The 17,490-nt window shown below is 45.6% G+C and overlaps 1 protein-coding gene across 3 annotated transcripts in view; it reads right to left on the bottom strand.

Moving 5' to 3' along the window:
* LOC146042687 (CMP-N-acetylneuraminate-beta-galactosamide-alpha-2,3-sialyltransferase 4-like) overlaps window positions 1-17,160 on the bottom strand; it is a 158,431-nt gene extending 141,271 nt beyond the window's left edge. For 2 of the 3 annotated variants that reach the window (XM_083162824.1, XM_083162823.1), the window contains exon 1: window positions 17,033-17,160. The gene's annotated coding sequence lies outside the window, so the exon portion shown is untranslated. The remainder of the gene's footprint in view (window positions 1-17,032) is intronic. The other variant, XM_083162826.1, reaches the window with a different exon arrangement.
* Window positions 17,161-17,490: the final 330 nt, after the last annotated feature.

Genomic DNA, 17,490 nt, shown 5'->3' with positions numbered 1-17,490 from the left:
TGGTATTTTTTGGTCACATATGAGGCATTGCCATACTCGGGAGAAATTGGGGCACAGATTTTGGGGTGCTTTATCTCCTTCATACCTTCTGAAAATGAAAAATTTTGAGCCAGAACTGCATTTTTGTGTAAAAAAATGTAATTTTTCATTTTCACTGCCCAGTTGTACCACAATTGGTGAAACCCCTGGGGGTTTGAAATGTACACTATACCCCTAGATGAATTCCCTGAGGGGTGTAGTTTGCAAAATGGGGTCACTTGTGGGGGGGTTCCACTGTATTGGTGCTTTGGGGGTCTTGCTAATGCGACATAGCACCCACCAACATTCCACCAGAATTTGTGCTGCAAAATCCAAATATCACTCCTTCCCTTCTGAGTCCTGCCACTTTTTGGTCACACATGAGGCATTGCCGTACTCGGAAGAAATTGGGGCACAGATTTTGGGGTGCTTTTTCTCCTTCATACCTTCTGAAAATGAAAAATTTTGAGCCAGAACTGCATTTTTGTGTAAAAAAATGTAATTTTTCATTTTCACTGCCCAGTTGTATCAAAATTGGTGAAACCCCTGGGGGTTTGAAATGTACACTATACCCCTAGATGAATTCCCTGAGGGGTGTAGTTTGCAAAATGGGGTCACTTGTGGGGGGGTTCCACTGTATTGGTGCTTTGGGGGTCTTGCTAATGCGACATAGCACCCACCAACATTCCACCACCAAAAATCACTCCTTCCCTTCTGAGTCCTGCCATGCACCCAACTGGTATTTTTTGGTCACATATGAGGCATTGCCATACTCGGGAGAAATTGGGGCACAGATTTTGGGGTGCTTTTTCTCCTTCATACCTTATGAAAATGAAAAATTTTGAGCCAGAACTGCATTTTTGTGTAAAAAAATGTAATTTTTCATTTTCACTGCCCAGTTGTATCAAAATTGGTGAAACCCCTGGGGGTTTGAAATGTACACTATACCCCTAGATGAATTCCCTGAGGGGTTTAGTTTGCAAAATGGGGTCACTTGTGGGGGGGTTTCACTGTATTGGTGCTTGGGGGGTCTTGCTAATGCAACATAGCACCCACCAACATTCCACCAGAATCTGAGCTGCAAAATCCAAAAATCACTCCTTCCTTTCTGAGTCCTGCCATGCACCCAAATGGTATTTTTTGGTCACATGTGAGGCATTGCCGTACTCGGGAGAAATTGGGGCACAGATTTTGGGGTGCTTTGTCTCCTTCATTCCTTGTGAAAATGAAAAATCTTGAGCCAGAACTGCATTTTTGTGTAAAAAATGTAATTTTGCATTTGCACAGCCCAGTTGTATCAAAATTGGTGAAACCCCTGGGGGTTTGAAATGTACACTATACCCCTAGATGAATTCCCTGAGGGGTGTAGTTTGCAAAATGGGGTCACTTGTGGGGGGGTTCCACTGTATTGGTGCTTGGGGGGTCTTGCTAATGCGACATAGCACCCACCAAAATTCCACCAGAATCTGAGCTGCAAAATCCAAAAATCACTCCTTCCCTTCTGAGTCCTGCCATGCACCCAAATGGTATTTTTTGGTCACATGTGAGGCATTGCCGTACTCGGGAGAAATTGGGGCACAGATCTTGGGGTGCTTTTTCTCCTTCATACCTTCTGAAAATGAAAAATTTTGAGCCAGAACTGCATTTTTGTGTAAAAAAATGTAATTTTTCATTTTCACTGCCCAGTTGTATCAAAATTGGTGAAACCCCTGGGGGTTTGAAATGTACACTATACCCCTAGATGAATTCCCTGAGGGGTGTAGTTTGCAAAATGGGGTCACTTGTGGGGGGGTTCCACTGTATTGGTGCTTTGGGGGTCTTGCTAATGCGACATAGCACCCACCAACATTCCACCACCAAAAATCACTCCTTCCCTTCTGAGTCCTGCCATGCACCCAACTGGTATTTTTTGGTCACATATGAGGCATTGCCATACTCGGGAGAAATTGGGGCACAGATTTTGGGGTGCTTTTTCTCCTTCATACCTTATGAAAATGAAAAATTTTGAGCCAGAACTGCATTTTTGTGTAAAAAAATGTAATTTTTCATTTTCACTGCCCAGTTGTATAAAAATTGGTGAAACCCCTGGGGGTTTGAAATGTACACTATACCCCTAGATGAATTCCCTGAGGGGTGTAGTTTGCAAAATGGGGTCACTTGTGGGGGGGTTCCACTGTATTGGTGCTTGGGGGGTCTTGCTAATGCAACATAGCACCCACCAACATTCCACCAGAATCTGAGCTGCAAAATCCAAAAATCACTCCTTCCTTTCTGAGTCCTGCCATGCACCCAAATGGTATTTTTTGGTCACATGTGAGGCATTGCCGTACTCGGGAGAAATTGGGGCACAGATTTTGGGGTGCTTTGTCTCCTTCATTCCTTGTGAAAATGAAAAATTTTAAGCCAGAACTGCATTTTTGTGTAAAAAATGTAATTTTGCATTTGCACAGCCCAGTTGTATCAAAATTGGTGAAACCCCTGGGGGTTTGAAATGTACACCTAGATGAATTCCCTGAGGGGTGTAGTTTGCAAAATGGGGTCACTTGTGGGGGGGTTCCACTGTATTGGTTCTTGGGGGGTCTTGCTAATGCGACATAGCACCCACCAAAATTCCACCAGAATCTGAGCTGCAAAATCCAAAAATCACTCCTTCCCTTCTGAGTCCTGCCATGCACCCAAATGGTATTTTTTGGTCACATGTGAGGCATTGCCGTACTCGGGAGAAATTGGGGCACAGATTTTGGGGTGCTTTTTCTCCTTCATACCTTCTGAAAATGAAAAATTTTGAGCCAGAACTGCATTTTTGTGTAAAAAAATGTAATTTTTCATTTTCACTGCCCAGTTGTATCAAAATTGGTGAAACCCCTGGGGGTTTGAAATGTACACTATACCCCTAGATGAATTCCCTGAGGGGTGTAGTTTGCAAAATGGGGTCACTTGTGGGGGGGTTCCACTGTATTGGTGCTTTGGGGGTCTTGCTAATGCGACATAGCACCCACCAACATTCCACCACCAAAAATCACTCCTTCCTTTCTGAGTCCTGCCATGCACCCAACTGGTATTTTTTGGTTACATATGAGGCATTGCCATACTCGGGAGAAATTGGGGCACAGATTTTGGGGTGCTTTTTCTCCTTCATACCTTATGAAAATGAAAAATTTTGAGCCAGAACTGCATTTTTGTGTAAAAAAATGTAATTTTTCATTTTCACTGCCCAGTTGTATCAAAATTGGTGAAACCCCTGGGGGTTTGAAATGTACACTATACCCCTAGATGAATTCCCTGAGGGGTGTAGTTTGCAAAATGGGGTCACTTGTGGGGGGGTTCCACTGTATTGGTGCTTGGGGGGTCTTGCAAATGCAACATAGCACCGACCAACATTCCACCAGAATCTGAGCTGCAAAATCCAAAAATCACTCCTTCCTTTCTGAGTCCTGCCATGCACCCAAATGGTATTTTTTGGTCACATGTGAGGCATTGCCGTACTCGGGAGAAATTGGGGCACAGATTTTGGGGTGCTTTTTCTCCTTCATACCTTCTGAAAATGAAAAATTTTGAGCCAGAACTGCATTTTTGTGTAAAAAATTTAATTTTTCATTTTCACTGCCCAGTTGTACCACAATTGGTGAAACCCCTGGGGGTTTGAAATGTACACTATACCCCTAGATGAATTCCCTGAGGGGTGTAGTTTGCAAAATGGGGTCACTTGTGGGGGGGTTCCTAAATTTTAGCATCTTATGGTGCCTAGAAACCTACATGGTGCCTAAAAAATAATCTCATAAAAAGGAGGCTCCAAAATCAAGTAGGTGCTCCTTCTATTATGAAGCCTGTGGTTTGGTCAACGTGCACACTAGGGCCACATATAGGATATTTATGAAAACAAAAGAATTGGGGGAATCAATTTTTAGTCACATTTCTCTAGTAAAATGTACTGTGTTCCTTAGAAAAATGTATTAAAATTGCAAATCTGCAAAAAAAATGAAATTTTGAAATTTCACCTACACTTTGTTTTAATTCCTGTGAAACACCTAAAGGGTTAACAAACTTCCAAAATGCTGTTTTGAATACTGTGAGGGGTGCAGTTTTTGAAATGGTATCATTTATGGGGGTGTCTCACATACAAGTCCCTCAAAGTCACATCAGAACTGAACTGGTCCCTAAAAAAATCAGTGTTTGAAATTTTCTTGAAAATTTGAGAATTTGCTATTCATATTGTAAGCCTCATAGTGTCCAAAAAAATTAAAAGGAAGTTGAAATAATGATGGAAACATAAAGTAGACATATGGTCTATGTTAGTTATTAACTATTTTGAGTGGTATGATTATTTGTCTCACAAGCAGAAAATTTAACATTTTGCAAATTGCTAAATTTTCCATTTTTTTACGACATTTTGGTATTTTTCACAAAAAAACACAGACTGTATCGACCCAAATTTACCACTAATTTGAAGTACAATGTGTCACGAAAAAACAATCTCAAAATCACTGGGATAAGTAAAAGCAAAAAAAAGTTATCCCCACTTAAGTGATACATGTCAGATTTGAAAAAAAGGGCTCTGTCAGGAACGCAAAAACTGGCTCTGTCAGGAAGGGGTTAAACCTGTTAAATACAGTAAATGACCCAGAGGAAGCTGGCGATTGGTGGAAATGCATTAAGATGGGTACACACTAGAGTCTACTAGACATCATATTACACGATAGACGCCATGCGTAGCAAGCAGGAAAAACACCACATCCCGTCTTTAGTAGAACTCCCATTTTAGTAAATTTAATGTCAGCTATTCGGATACAGGATACAGGGAATTCCACCAGCGGTACTCCGCAGCCAGAGTCCTGTGAGATTTACTAATATAGATATAGCTAGATAAAAACTAGATTTAGCGTGTCACCTTTATTTATAGAGATTATCACCCAACATTGTTACCGCGATTTCCTTCTCCATACTCAGATAAGATTGCAGCGGGAAGAATAATATCACTCGTTTACAAAGTCATTTGTCAGGTTAATAACTTACTAAACAAATATTAGAAGCTGATTAATGCTCAGATGCTGCCAGGACACAGTCCAATGATTTCTACACTAGGAAGAAACTTTCCAAATTGCGACCGGAATACTTGCTACTGGTAGAGTACCAAATTTTGGGTAGTAACCCCCACCCTTGTCCACTCCCCCCACCCACTCCCACCCTAGGCCTCTGATGGTGCAAACTGTGACATCATGCAGCAAGGGACAAGGCAATCATAATGCGAGTTGCAATGTCACACCACTCGCAACGGGAGGGTATGGGGTCATTGGGTTGACCAACATTAGGTCAACATGCCACCTGAAGTAGGTTGACATGGGTAAGGTCGACATGGTCTGAAAGTCAACACAATTGTTAGGTCAACAATGGGAAGGTTGACAGTATGTCCCAAATGTCAACACAGCCAACATGGACACTGTATTAGTGTACCACATCCCCTCACATGGCTCGCTGTGCTTGGCACACTATTCTATTGTCCTACCACACCGTAGTGCATGGTAGGGCATAAAATACCAAGTGTCTAGTTTTGTGAGGAGGCAAAAGATCATAAAAGCACTATGGTGCCATGGAGAGTGCCCCGGCCCTGATGGGGAAAAGGGATGCTCAGAAAAATGACAATGCATGGCCAACTAAACTGCAGCCCAGGTGCAGTGTTGCTCAAGGGGTTTGCAATGGGGCCTCCTGGCTCCACCAAGGAGACTGCTGCTGCAGAATTTATACACCTGCTCTATGGGGCTGCTTTCGTCTGGAGCCTGGAACATATACAGTATACATGCATTCACTCTGGGCTTGATTCAGATCAGTGAGCAAGGCTGCAATTTTTGCAGATTGACAAAACCATGCAGCGCTGCAGGTGGGGCAGATGTAACAGGTTTCGATTTCATCATCCTAAGGGAGATGAAAATACACCTTGTGGATGAATGGAAACAGTCTTTCAGTTATTTCTCATTGCATGTAAATATGCTACACATGTAAAAGGACATTCCTGGCATGGGTTTTTTAACATCACAGGCTATTACAGATCCGTGCTGACTGAGGGGTTTACCAAGATGAGAGTTTTATTTCAGATGGGATGTTGCTATGGGCAACCAATCAGACTTCTTATTTATCTAACGCCCTGTAGAAGATAATAGATTGTATCTTATTGGTTGCCCACAGCAACGACCACCTCACATGCTATGAATAAATACCTCTTACGTTAGCTTCCAATGTTTTCTCTGTAAACGATCACTTTCCCTGTGCTGTGGTCTCCTTATACATTTGAAGTGAGAGTTTATAGTAAGGAGCTGTAACACCATACTCCATATTACTAAATGATGCTCAGACCTCTGCAGCTCTCAGGATATGAGTAATTTCCTTCCAATTAATTCTGCAATACCGCGTAGAACGGATCTGTGAGGTGTGGTGGGGCCGCGCCTCTCCGAGCACTCTAATATGTTCTGCAAAACAAGTGCTCCCTTCTCCAGGAGACTACCCACACTGCCACCCTGCATTCTGTATTATGGCAGCAGTCTGGCAAGAGCAGGTCTAGTCTGTCATATTGACATACATACTTGCTGACATTTCTCTCCTCAGGAGGGGTGCATCCTGATGGTAGTACCATCATTGTGCTATGTCCGTCGCTGTATAATTCCACGTTGTGCTGCAGATTGTGAGGCTAGGATGCTACAATTCACCGCAAATCGCATCTGCAAGTTCCCACATTGCCCACCGCACTGGGAAAGTGAGGGATACCCGGGAGACCCCTCTACTCTCCCGTGGGCAGGGGACGTGATGGAAATTCCGTGAAACTCTGTATATTGTGGCAGAAACAGCATATTTCAATGTGAGGATAATGTGGAAAATCCAGGCCAGGTTTTAGAGCAGCAGCTGTAGCATCAGGAAAATGAGATCCAGTCCAGGTTTTCTAACTGATGTGATCAGGGTTGGTTTGGTTAGCAGCACCTGTGGCCTTCTGATATAAGTGTTCCCAGTGCAGGAGGTCATTGTTCCTGATGGTGGAATAGCTGCCCAGGTGATAGGCTGGGGGCTGTCCTATAAGTCCTGATAAGCCAGCATTAAAACCAGCTTATCTGGGATCTTGGTTCACCAGTCTCAGGTAGGCAAAGCTAAGTCCCTGATAAGTGAGGACTGTTTGAGACTGCGGCAGTGAAGACACAGGTTTGACTGGACCTGTATGGTTTTGCACAAAAAATTTATTATTTTCTTACAGGCGATGATACGCCATAAAAGTGAAATATTTAAAAAATTGCGAAAAACTCCCATTTTTCGCTCCGGATGTTTCGGTGCACCTAATTAGATATCCACCAAAGCCTGTAACATGGCAATTAGGTGTTGATTGGCTCTCAAGTTTTTCACTCTCCAAGGCTATATGTGTATACACACACACACATATTATATATAGTTTTAGGAACCGGGGCGGGCAGGGCGCCGCTGCAAGGGGGCAGCGTAAGGGGGGCGGACCGGGTCCACCGCCGTCATTGTTGTGGACGATCCCGGGCCGCCAATGTCACATGTCCAGGCCATGCCGTCACAAAAAGGGGCGGCTCCAGACGCCGCCGTCAATGAAGGGGGTGGGCCCGGCCCCTCCAAAGGCCCTGCACTGCCATGGAAGCACCGGGAATCGGCATCTACGGCTTCTCCGGTCACACCGATGGGGTCGGAGGCAGGGTCTTTTAGCGAGGCGCTGCTAGAGAGGCATTTTACCCTTTAAAAATCGTTCAGGGCGCAGTTCCCCGCTAAAACAGTCTAGCGGGAACAGTAGGTTTGTAATCTAAATTGTACTGTAAGAATAAAGCAGCCAGTGGAGGTTCTTACCATTATGGAGGGGGATGGCTGCCGCAATGCGCCCCCCCCCCCCCCCCCCCCCCCCCCCCCCCCCTCCGCTGCCATCCCTGGTCACTGCCTGCATCTGGCTTCACTTTAGGCAGAGACAGTGGCAGATTTTACCTGGGGGGGCTGCAGCCCTGCAGCCCATAGGTAAAAACCGCCACTGAAAGCAGCCATTATTCACCCTGCACAGAAACAAAATACCTCACCCAAATCTAACTCTTTATGCACTGTACGATCAGTGTTATACAGTACAACCACATATAGATATACATGGCAAAACAGTAACACACATATATAGACTGTAATGAAAACTGAAGTGTTACAGTAAAGATTTAGAAAACATCACAATGCACAGCGAGATGACAACACTACACAACAGCGCCACTGACCGATTAGGTGTATCAGACCCTAAGGCATGTAGAAATCTGAAAAACAACTCCCAGTCTCCATAACAATCTCATCAGAAACAGAAGCCAACCAGGACATAAAGGTGGGTTTATAAAACCTTGTTATAAAGCACAAACGACGATGTGGGTGGGTGCGGGGGATTCTCAGCTCATTATTCATCCATTACTTATGACTGAATTTATGTATCAGCTAATGTGATAGAAGCCCAGGTTATTGCGGCCAAGCAGTAAGTGGAAAATTCTGAGTCAGACCAATGAAATGCGTTGTGTCTACTAAAACAGCAAACTTTCTATGCTAGGATGAAAGCACAGCTACTGATTTATCAGCCCTATAATGCAAACTGATGAACCGTGATGTGGACAGCATCCCGACGGTCAGTATACCACGTCAGTATACCACGAGAAAACTTTCTTGATGCAGATGCCAGAATACCGGAACCGGATATCCAAACCTTAAGTATGCCAGGGAGGGTTAGGGTCAGGCCGGGGATGGGAGGTGTTAGGTTTAAGCACTATTGGAGGACTGAGGGTTAGGCTGAGGGGTGGGGAGGACTGGGGGGAGGGGTTAGCGTTAGATGGCTGGATGGTAGATTTAGTCGGTAAATCAGGCTGCGTGGTGGGGGAGGGTTAGGGTTAGGCTGCTGCAAAGGAGTGTAAAGGGGTGTACACATGGAGCAATCCTTCTAAGCGATTTTGACTAGAGTCAAAATTGCTTAGAAGGTTAGTAAAGATCGCTGTCAAGGTTAGACAAATTGTCCTATAATTGCTGGCTGTCTAGTCAAAATTGCTGGTGTTCACTGCTGAGGGAGATATTCACTAGGCGATTTGCAATGAATACCAATCAAGTATGTTAATTCCGGTATAGTCAAAATCGCCCATAGACAAAATCGCTTAGTCAAAATCGCTGTTGTATCTAGTCAAATCACTTAGTCAAAATTCTTCGTTAAAATCGCTCCGTGTGTACAACCCTTAAGGGGTATAGTGGGAGAGGGTTAAGGTCAGGGGAGGCAGCAGTGCAGTTCAAAATTCAAATAAGGAAGCAAAGCAACTACCACCAACTGCCATTCCAAACTGACTGGCAGTGGGTTACTTCTCTTGACAGGCGGCATCCTAAGCGCCGGGATAACATATGTATCTTGAAAAGCCTGTGTATACAAGGGAGAAATACTGTACTGGCAATAGGGTTTTATTCCATATGGCAATTGCCCCCAATATTAGCATTCACCACCTTTCACTTCTGAATGGAAAAGGTTTCTCTATGTTTAAAGATTCACTTATTTTATTTCTCTTATTTGTCTACAATACTTGCAATATTACATGTGCCTTTGTTTTCATTCTCCCTCATCTACGCTTCCGCTGCCCATGCAAGGGCTGGCTTGTGCGTCTCCTAAGTGACTGGCTTAGCACGGCGCTACGTGATCCCTTGATCCTCCGGCACAATATTACCAGGCTCCGCTGCCTCAGATAAATATTAGGGATTGCACAGATCACAGTTATTTTATTTGCATGATAAGTGCAAATGAAAAATAAAAATAATCATACTTATCATGCTATTTGGTGGGAGTTCTATTTCACATGGGATCGTTGTTGCTATGAGCAACCAATCACGGTTCTAAATAAGTAAAAGTCGATTCTCATTTTAGTAAATTTGACCTAATGTGATAATAACGAATTTCACCATATTTTAGATTTGTCTTGGCAAAACTGAAAAGGTTACAGAACTGTGCATTCATGAAATGTGTTAATAAATGGCACCATTCTAAGAGGAAGCACACTGTACAATAAGCTAGTCTGAAGAGCTGACACTTTACCCGGAACATGTAAGCCCCTTTCAAATCCCAACTAAAACCCGACTGAGACCCGGTCCAAAATTTGAGGCGGGCTTACTCCATTCACACATATGTGAAGGTTATTGCCATATGGTCATCCTTCACACCGGGCTGGGTCTTACGCCATTCGGAAGGCGGTCATCTAAGCACTACGTTCTCCGACCAATCAATTTCTTTTGTGTGGGAGGACTCCTAATGAGTGCGATAAGAAAGGATAAAACATCAGTTGAATATCGCCCCGCGATCTCCTGTCACTTTAGAATTGAATACGGCCCTATGACACTGATTTATAGGCTGTATATAAACCGATGATATGTATGTCAATAAATTGTTCATGGGAACACTGCAGCTGCAATCTGGCTGACGACTAAATATAAAATAGGTGAGAACAAACTATTTTAATTTTTCACAATTTAGTTTAGACATGATGCTAAGAAACAGTTTATATCATACTCCAAAAATGGATTTACAGTTATCACACCTGATTTTTGTGCTTTTTTTTGTACATCAATATGAAGGCCCCAATATAACTAAATACAGCAAAAAGTTATTTATCCCTAATATTTATTAACCCTTTGAATAGGTGTGAAAATTGCCAAGCAAACATTTTTATTCATCATAATGACCTGTAATGTTAACTTATATAGGAAAAAAACAGTTTTTACACAACTTTTTTTAATTTTAATTTCTATTTAACAAATTCGAGTGACGCTGGCGTTTTTAATGGATATTTTGCGCTTCTCTCACAGAGATGTTGGCACTCAAAGGGTTAAGAAAATACGGTTCCTGACACTCAGCTTCACAGCGATCCAGGCCCAGTTATTTGAGGGTGAGCCAGGAAAGTACCAGCCCAACCACTGTCACCATAAGACAATCTTGAACTGACAAACATACAATGGTAGGGGGTGAGGCTCCTGCACTCCATGGAAATGTCCTCACAGACCCTACTGTGTCCACATTTATCTATCCCCCATGTGATACACGTCGCATTATACATAATGCGTGAGCTCCGTGTGACTCAACGCCTGACAGTTTTTGTGCTCCTTACTTCGAAAATTGAGTGAATAGGACGCACAAGCAGTTTTTGCTGATTAAAAGGACATGCTATATTGCCTATCTTCAGTGTGTGACTGCTGCTACATCTGTCTGAAAAATGAAACATTACAGGGTTTTCCTGGAAAACAGTAGCATAGCATTTTGTATGCGAATACAGCCGCAGTCACAGACTGAAGGGGTTATTCTGGTTCACTCGCAAAGGCAAATTCACTCTCAGATGTACAATACCATATGCACTGCAGGTGGGGCTGATGTAACATGAGCATAGAAAGTTAGATTTGGGTGAGTAATTTTGCTTCTGTGCAGGGTAAATACTGGCTGCTTTATTTTTACACTGCAACATAGATATGTTTGAAGTACAAACCCCACCGAAATCTATCTATCTCTGCACGTTACATCTGCCTCACCTGCAGTGCACATGGTATTGTCGATCTAAGAGTGAATCTGCCTTTGTGAGTGAACCAGAATAACCCCCTGCATATAGGCATGCTGCATATTATTTTAATCAGCACTAGCTGCTTGTGCATCCTATTTGTTCAGGATTTCAAATAAGACACTTTTTATCTGAAGATGTTGCAAAAAAGACGCCTGGCACTATCTAGTCGCGTCACTGGAAGGGCTGTATAACACAAATGGAGGCTATTTATACAGGGACACACATGAAGTTGTAGCGTGTCACACCATCCCGCCAATATAGGACAGTTGGGGGATATTGGGTAAGTGCAACATTTCATGACAGTACCGCTAGGTTGTAATGGGAAAAAGAGCTTTGTGGGGCGACATGACTTAGGGGCGCATTTATCATTAGAGAGCGATGCCGGCGTGGTGACATCGCCGGACATCGCATTGAGGTATCCTGCAATACGCCGGGATTTATCATCTGGCCGGCGAAGGGACAGGGCTCCGAAAAGAGCCCGTCCCTGTGATGCCCGGAGCCGGGAGCCGGAAGCCAGGGGGGGGGGGGTTATAGTCACAGAGAACACTCTGACGACAGTCAGGGGATATTCACGCTCCGTGTAGATAGCAGTAATTGGATAGAGCAGCCTAAGGGATCACAAGCTGGGTCAGGAATTTGGTAAGTGCCTGAAGTGGTGAGTTATCAGGAAACACTGAGGTGGGGGGGGGGGGGTCGGAAAGTTTTGTGATAGGAGAAAGACGATTCCACAGTTACTGTACAGTACGAGAGCCATAACGCGTATTCTCATCAACAGTCCTGTAACTCACTGTGAATGTCTCCATATTGTGTCACGTTCTGGTTTACTGGACATTAAGTCACAAATGTTATTGCTAGCAAACCCCTGAGAGTCCTGTATTGTGTATCTGCATGCGTCTCGGAGTTAGGACATAAGGGCCCAAGGATTTAGACCTAATCACACAGTTGCGAATTCGCGTGTAAGCTGATAATCGATACACTGCACATATGTACGGCCCATAGTAGGCATGTGCAAGTCCATCCTGCAACTTTTTCTATAAGCATGCCATTCGCAAGGAGATTGACAAGAAGTAGGCATCTGGGGGTGGAAACCGGGCAGGAGTGCTAAGAAAAATGCAGGCGTGCAAACGGTCGACATGAAAAAGATCAACATGAGTTTTTTGTGTCTATGTCTAATTCAAAATTCAAATAGGGAAGCCACACAAACTGCCATCAACTGCCACTTCAAAGTGACTCACTGGCAGTTGGTGTTTATCCCCTCCTTGAATTCTTACTTGTACTTCAGCCCCACCCCTGGATCCACCACTGGTCATTACCATCCTGACTGAGGTAACATATTTTGGCTAAACCCGTTATATGCTGAGGTGGGAATAACTTAGGACATCTGGGACAGGCTACTGTAGTATATTGTGTCTGGGAATGGAGCGGTGCTGTGGAATACAGTGATTTCAGACTTCCACAGTTCCAGTCTTGTGGGGATCGTTGGCTTTTAAGTATAAGAAGTTCTGTAGTGTTGTAGCTGAGCAATGTTCTGCAAGGCGGATCGTGCTAGATTCTTTGTTGTGTACGTGTGAGTATGAGTGTGTGTGCTGCATCTGTGTGTGTGTTGCATCTGTGTGTGTGTGAGTGCTGCATGTGTGTGTGTGTGTGGGGGGGTCTTCATTGGCATAGCTCCCACTGACAGATGGAGTGTGTGAATTCAGGACTCCAACTATAGTACTGTAAGGGAGGGCATTTACCAAAGCTCGGGAGAGATAAAATTGTAAGAGATAAAGTACCAGCCAATCAGCTCCTAATTGCCACGCTACATGCTGTTGGACAGATTCATCAATGAGTGAAATTCTGGATATCGCTCATTAAGAATGATAATGGGTGCTCCGGCCAATCTTTCAAGCACATGACAGGAACTGATTCGGACACCATTTATCTGTCTGTGTTTGAGAAATGACAGTTGGGAGCTGATTGGTTGGTACTTTATCCCTCACAAATACCCCCCTAACTCTCAAACAGGTCGGTGATCTGACAACCCCTACTTTTATGGGGGTGGGTTGATGAAATAAATATATATATAGAGAGAGAAAGAGAGAGAGATGTATTATTATTTTATCATTAACAGTTTCTTATATAGCGCATACATATTCCACAGCACTTTACAGAGAATATTTGAACATTCACATCAGTCCCTGCCCCAGTGGAGCTTACAATCTATATTCCCTACCACATGAGCCAATTAACCTACCTGTATATCTTTGGATTGTGGGAGGAAACCAGAGTACCCCCCAAGCAAGCACAGGGAGAATATACAAACTCCACACAGTTAGGCCCATGCTGGGGATCGAACCCATGACCTCAGTGCTGTGAGGCAGTAATTAACCATTACACCATCCGTGCTGCCAATGTATATACTGTATTTAGAAACAAAAGCACTCATAGGGGACTTTAAAATAAAACGTATAAGTTCTTGATGATGTCCTATTTAATAAAAGGTTCAGGAACTGAGTTCCTGCTGGTTCCTGCTGAGAAATAGCATTGTTTACATTACTGATATACAGTATACTTGCTGCTACAATAAGTCACAGGCTCTTCAATAGCTGCTGGGAGGAGGTTGTATTACACAGCGCTGCACTAGAGGGCGCCATGACTCTGAAATACCCTGGACGGCATACAGAACTCCTGAAGGTATGTACACACTATGGGGGTGATTCTGGTTGTTGCTTTGCAGGTCATTGAAACGCTGCCCGCCAGCCGCCTAAACTATAGGGTCAATATTGAGTGTTCTAAGCCTGGGCCGGGTGTCGTCATTGGACGATATTGTTAATAATTGTTCAGTGTGTATGCCCGGGACTTCAAGTGAAATCCTGAAAACGATATCACTTGTGGAGCTTATCATCTAGTAGTGTGTACCCAGTTTATGTGATTGTCTATGAACAATATTGTTTACAATTTTCACTTGAGCTGCCTGCCTCCCCAGGACAAGCGATATAGAGCGTACACACTGATCATTAACAATATTGTTAAGCGGCCAAGAATATATGACTACATGTACTAACGGTATAGTGCGCAAAAATATCATTAGCAATATTGTGTGTATCATTTACAGATACAGTGTGTACAAATAAGTATTGCACAGGAATAGTGACAGCTCCAGTACACAGACTCCCAGCTGCAGTAACACACAGTGCACATAGCATGTAACCATACACAAACTGTACCTGGCATGTAACATACACTGCACATAGCATATAACACTACACACAGCGCACATAGCATGTAACATTCACTGCACATGTAACATGAATTGCACATAGCATATACACTGCACATAGTATGTTACCACACACACACTGCACATAGAATGTAACATACAGTGCACATAGCATGTAACCATACACATAGTGCACATGAAATTCCAAATAATCACTTGGACACAGGGCAGGTAGAATAGTCCCCTGTGGGCTGTAGATATGGGGCAGGTAGAATGGTCCCCTGTGGGCTGTGGACACAGAGGAGGTGGAATGGCCCCCTGTGTTCTGTGGACACAAGGCAGGTGGAATGGTTCCCTGTGGGCTGTGGACACGGGGCAGTTGGAATGGTCCCGCATGGGTTGTGGACATGGGGCAGGTGGAATGGTCCCCCGTGGGATGTGGACACGGGGCAGGTAGAATGGTCCCTTGTGTGCTGTGGACACAGGGAGGTGGAGTGGCCCCCCGTGGGCTGTGGACAGGGGGCAGTTGGAATGATCCCCCATGGGCTGTGGACACAGGGCAGGTACAATGGTTCCCTATGGCTGTAGACACGAGGCAGGTGGAATGGTTCCCTCTGAGCTGTGTACATGGGTCAGGTGCAATGGTGCCCTGTGTGCTGTGAACACAGGAGAGGTGGAATGATCCCCTGTGGGCTGTGGAATCAGGGTAGGTAGAATAGTCCCCTATGGCCCGGACTGTGGACACAGGGCAGGTGAAAATGGTTCCCTGTGGCTGTAGACATGGGGCAGGTGAAATGTTTCCCTGTGGGCTGTGGATACAGGGGAAGTGGAATGTTCCCCTGTGGGCTGTTGACACAGGGCAGGTGAAAATGGTTCCCTGTGGCTGTAGACACAGGGCAGATAGAATGGTTCTTTGTGGGCTGTGGACACAGGGCAGGTAGAATGGTCCCCTGTGGGCTGTGGATACAAGGCAGGTGAAATGGTCCAATGTGGGCTGTGAATGCAGGGGATGTAGAATGGTGCCCTGTGGGCTGTGGACACGGGGTAGGTGGAAAGGTCCCCTGTGGACTGTGGACATGGCGCAGATAGAATGGTTTCCTGCAGGCTGTAGACACGGCGCAGGTGGAATGGTTCCCTGCAAGCTATGGACACGGGGCAGGTGGAATGGTCCCCTCTGGGCTGTGGACACGGGGCAGGTGGAATGGTCCCCTGTGGGCTGTGGACATGGCGCAGGCAGAATGGTTTCCTGCGAGATGTGGACACGGGGCATGTAGAATGGTCCCCTGTGGACTGTGGACACAGGGCAGGTGGAATGGTCCCCTGTGGGCTGTGGACACGGGGCAGGTGGAATGGTCCCCTGTGGACTGTGGACATGGGGCAGGTGGAACTGTCCCCAGTGGTCTGTGGACATGGGGCAGGTGGAATGATCCCCTGTGAGCTGTGGACCTGGGGCTGTGGACACGGGGCTGTGGACACGGGGCAGGTGGAATGGTCCCCTGTGGGCTGTGGACACAGGGCAGGTGAAACGGTCCTCTGTGGGCTGTGGACATGGGGCAGGCGAAACGGTCCCCTGTGGGCTGTGGACACGGGGCAGGTAGAACTGTCCCCAGTGGACTGTGGACACGGGGCAGGTGGAATGGTCCCCCTGTGGACATGGGGAAAGTTGAATGATCCACTGTGGGCTGTGGATATGGGGCAGGTGAAATGGTCCCCTGTGGGCTGTGGACACGGGGCAGGTGGAACTGTGGACTGTGGACATGGGGCAGGTGGAATGGTGCCCTACTGTGGGGTATAACTGAGTACAGCAATATTATAACAGTAACAGTAAATGTAAGCATGACAATAACTAGACACAATAACACAGGATACAATGTAACAGTGCCCACAGACACGCTGAGCTCACCCCACACATGGGCAGGAATACGGGTGAGGGTACAGGATGGGTGGGGTACAGACTTTTGGGAAGAGCCGCTATACACAGCAGCACCAGCAATGAATCATCTCCCCCCGGGCTGACAGCGCAGATGCTGTGGGGGGGAAATTGCGACAATGTACAGAGTGATGTTCCCGGCAGCCGGCACTGCAGAGGATGGGTGACCGCGGCCATGCATGTAGCTGCCTGGCACAGGCGAGGCCGGGCAGAACAATGGGCAGAGGAGACATGGCAGTGCCAGGGGGGCGCCCACTGTCACCGGGGCCCGGGACGTGCGCTGGGGCTCATTGTACTCACCGGGCGCAGGCAGCAGCAGGCTGGGTGACCGGGTTTGAGCAGACAGGGCAGCGGGCGTACAGGAGGGTACAGTGCACGGCCAGCTCCGGGGGGAGGAGAGAGGAGATGCTGGGAGGGGGAGACTGATGACATGCAGCAGGCGGAGGGCGGGGGAGACAGGGATGACAGGCAGCCGCTAAGGGGGGACATATAATATATATGCACACTAGTATATACTGAAGCCACTTACACGGGCATATAACACCACATGGGCACACTGGTATATATACATGGGCATTGATATACTGCAGTCACTAAGGGGGGACACTGGTATATACATGGGCACTGGTATATACTATAGCAGCTAAGGTGGACACTGGTATATACATGGGCACACTGGTATATACTGCAGCCACTAAGGGGGGACACTGGTATATACATGGGCACCACTGGTATATCCTGCAGCTTTTAAGGGGGGA

This window comes from Crinia signifera, chromosome 19 (assembly GCF_055691185.1).
Source record: "Crinia signifera chromosome 19, ASM5569118v1, whole genome shotgun sequence".
Taxonomy (NCBI): domain Eukaryota; kingdom Metazoa; phylum Chordata; class Amphibia; order Anura; family Myobatrachidae; genus Crinia; species Crinia signifera.
This window is presented reverse-complemented; position numbering and strand designations above follow the sequence as displayed.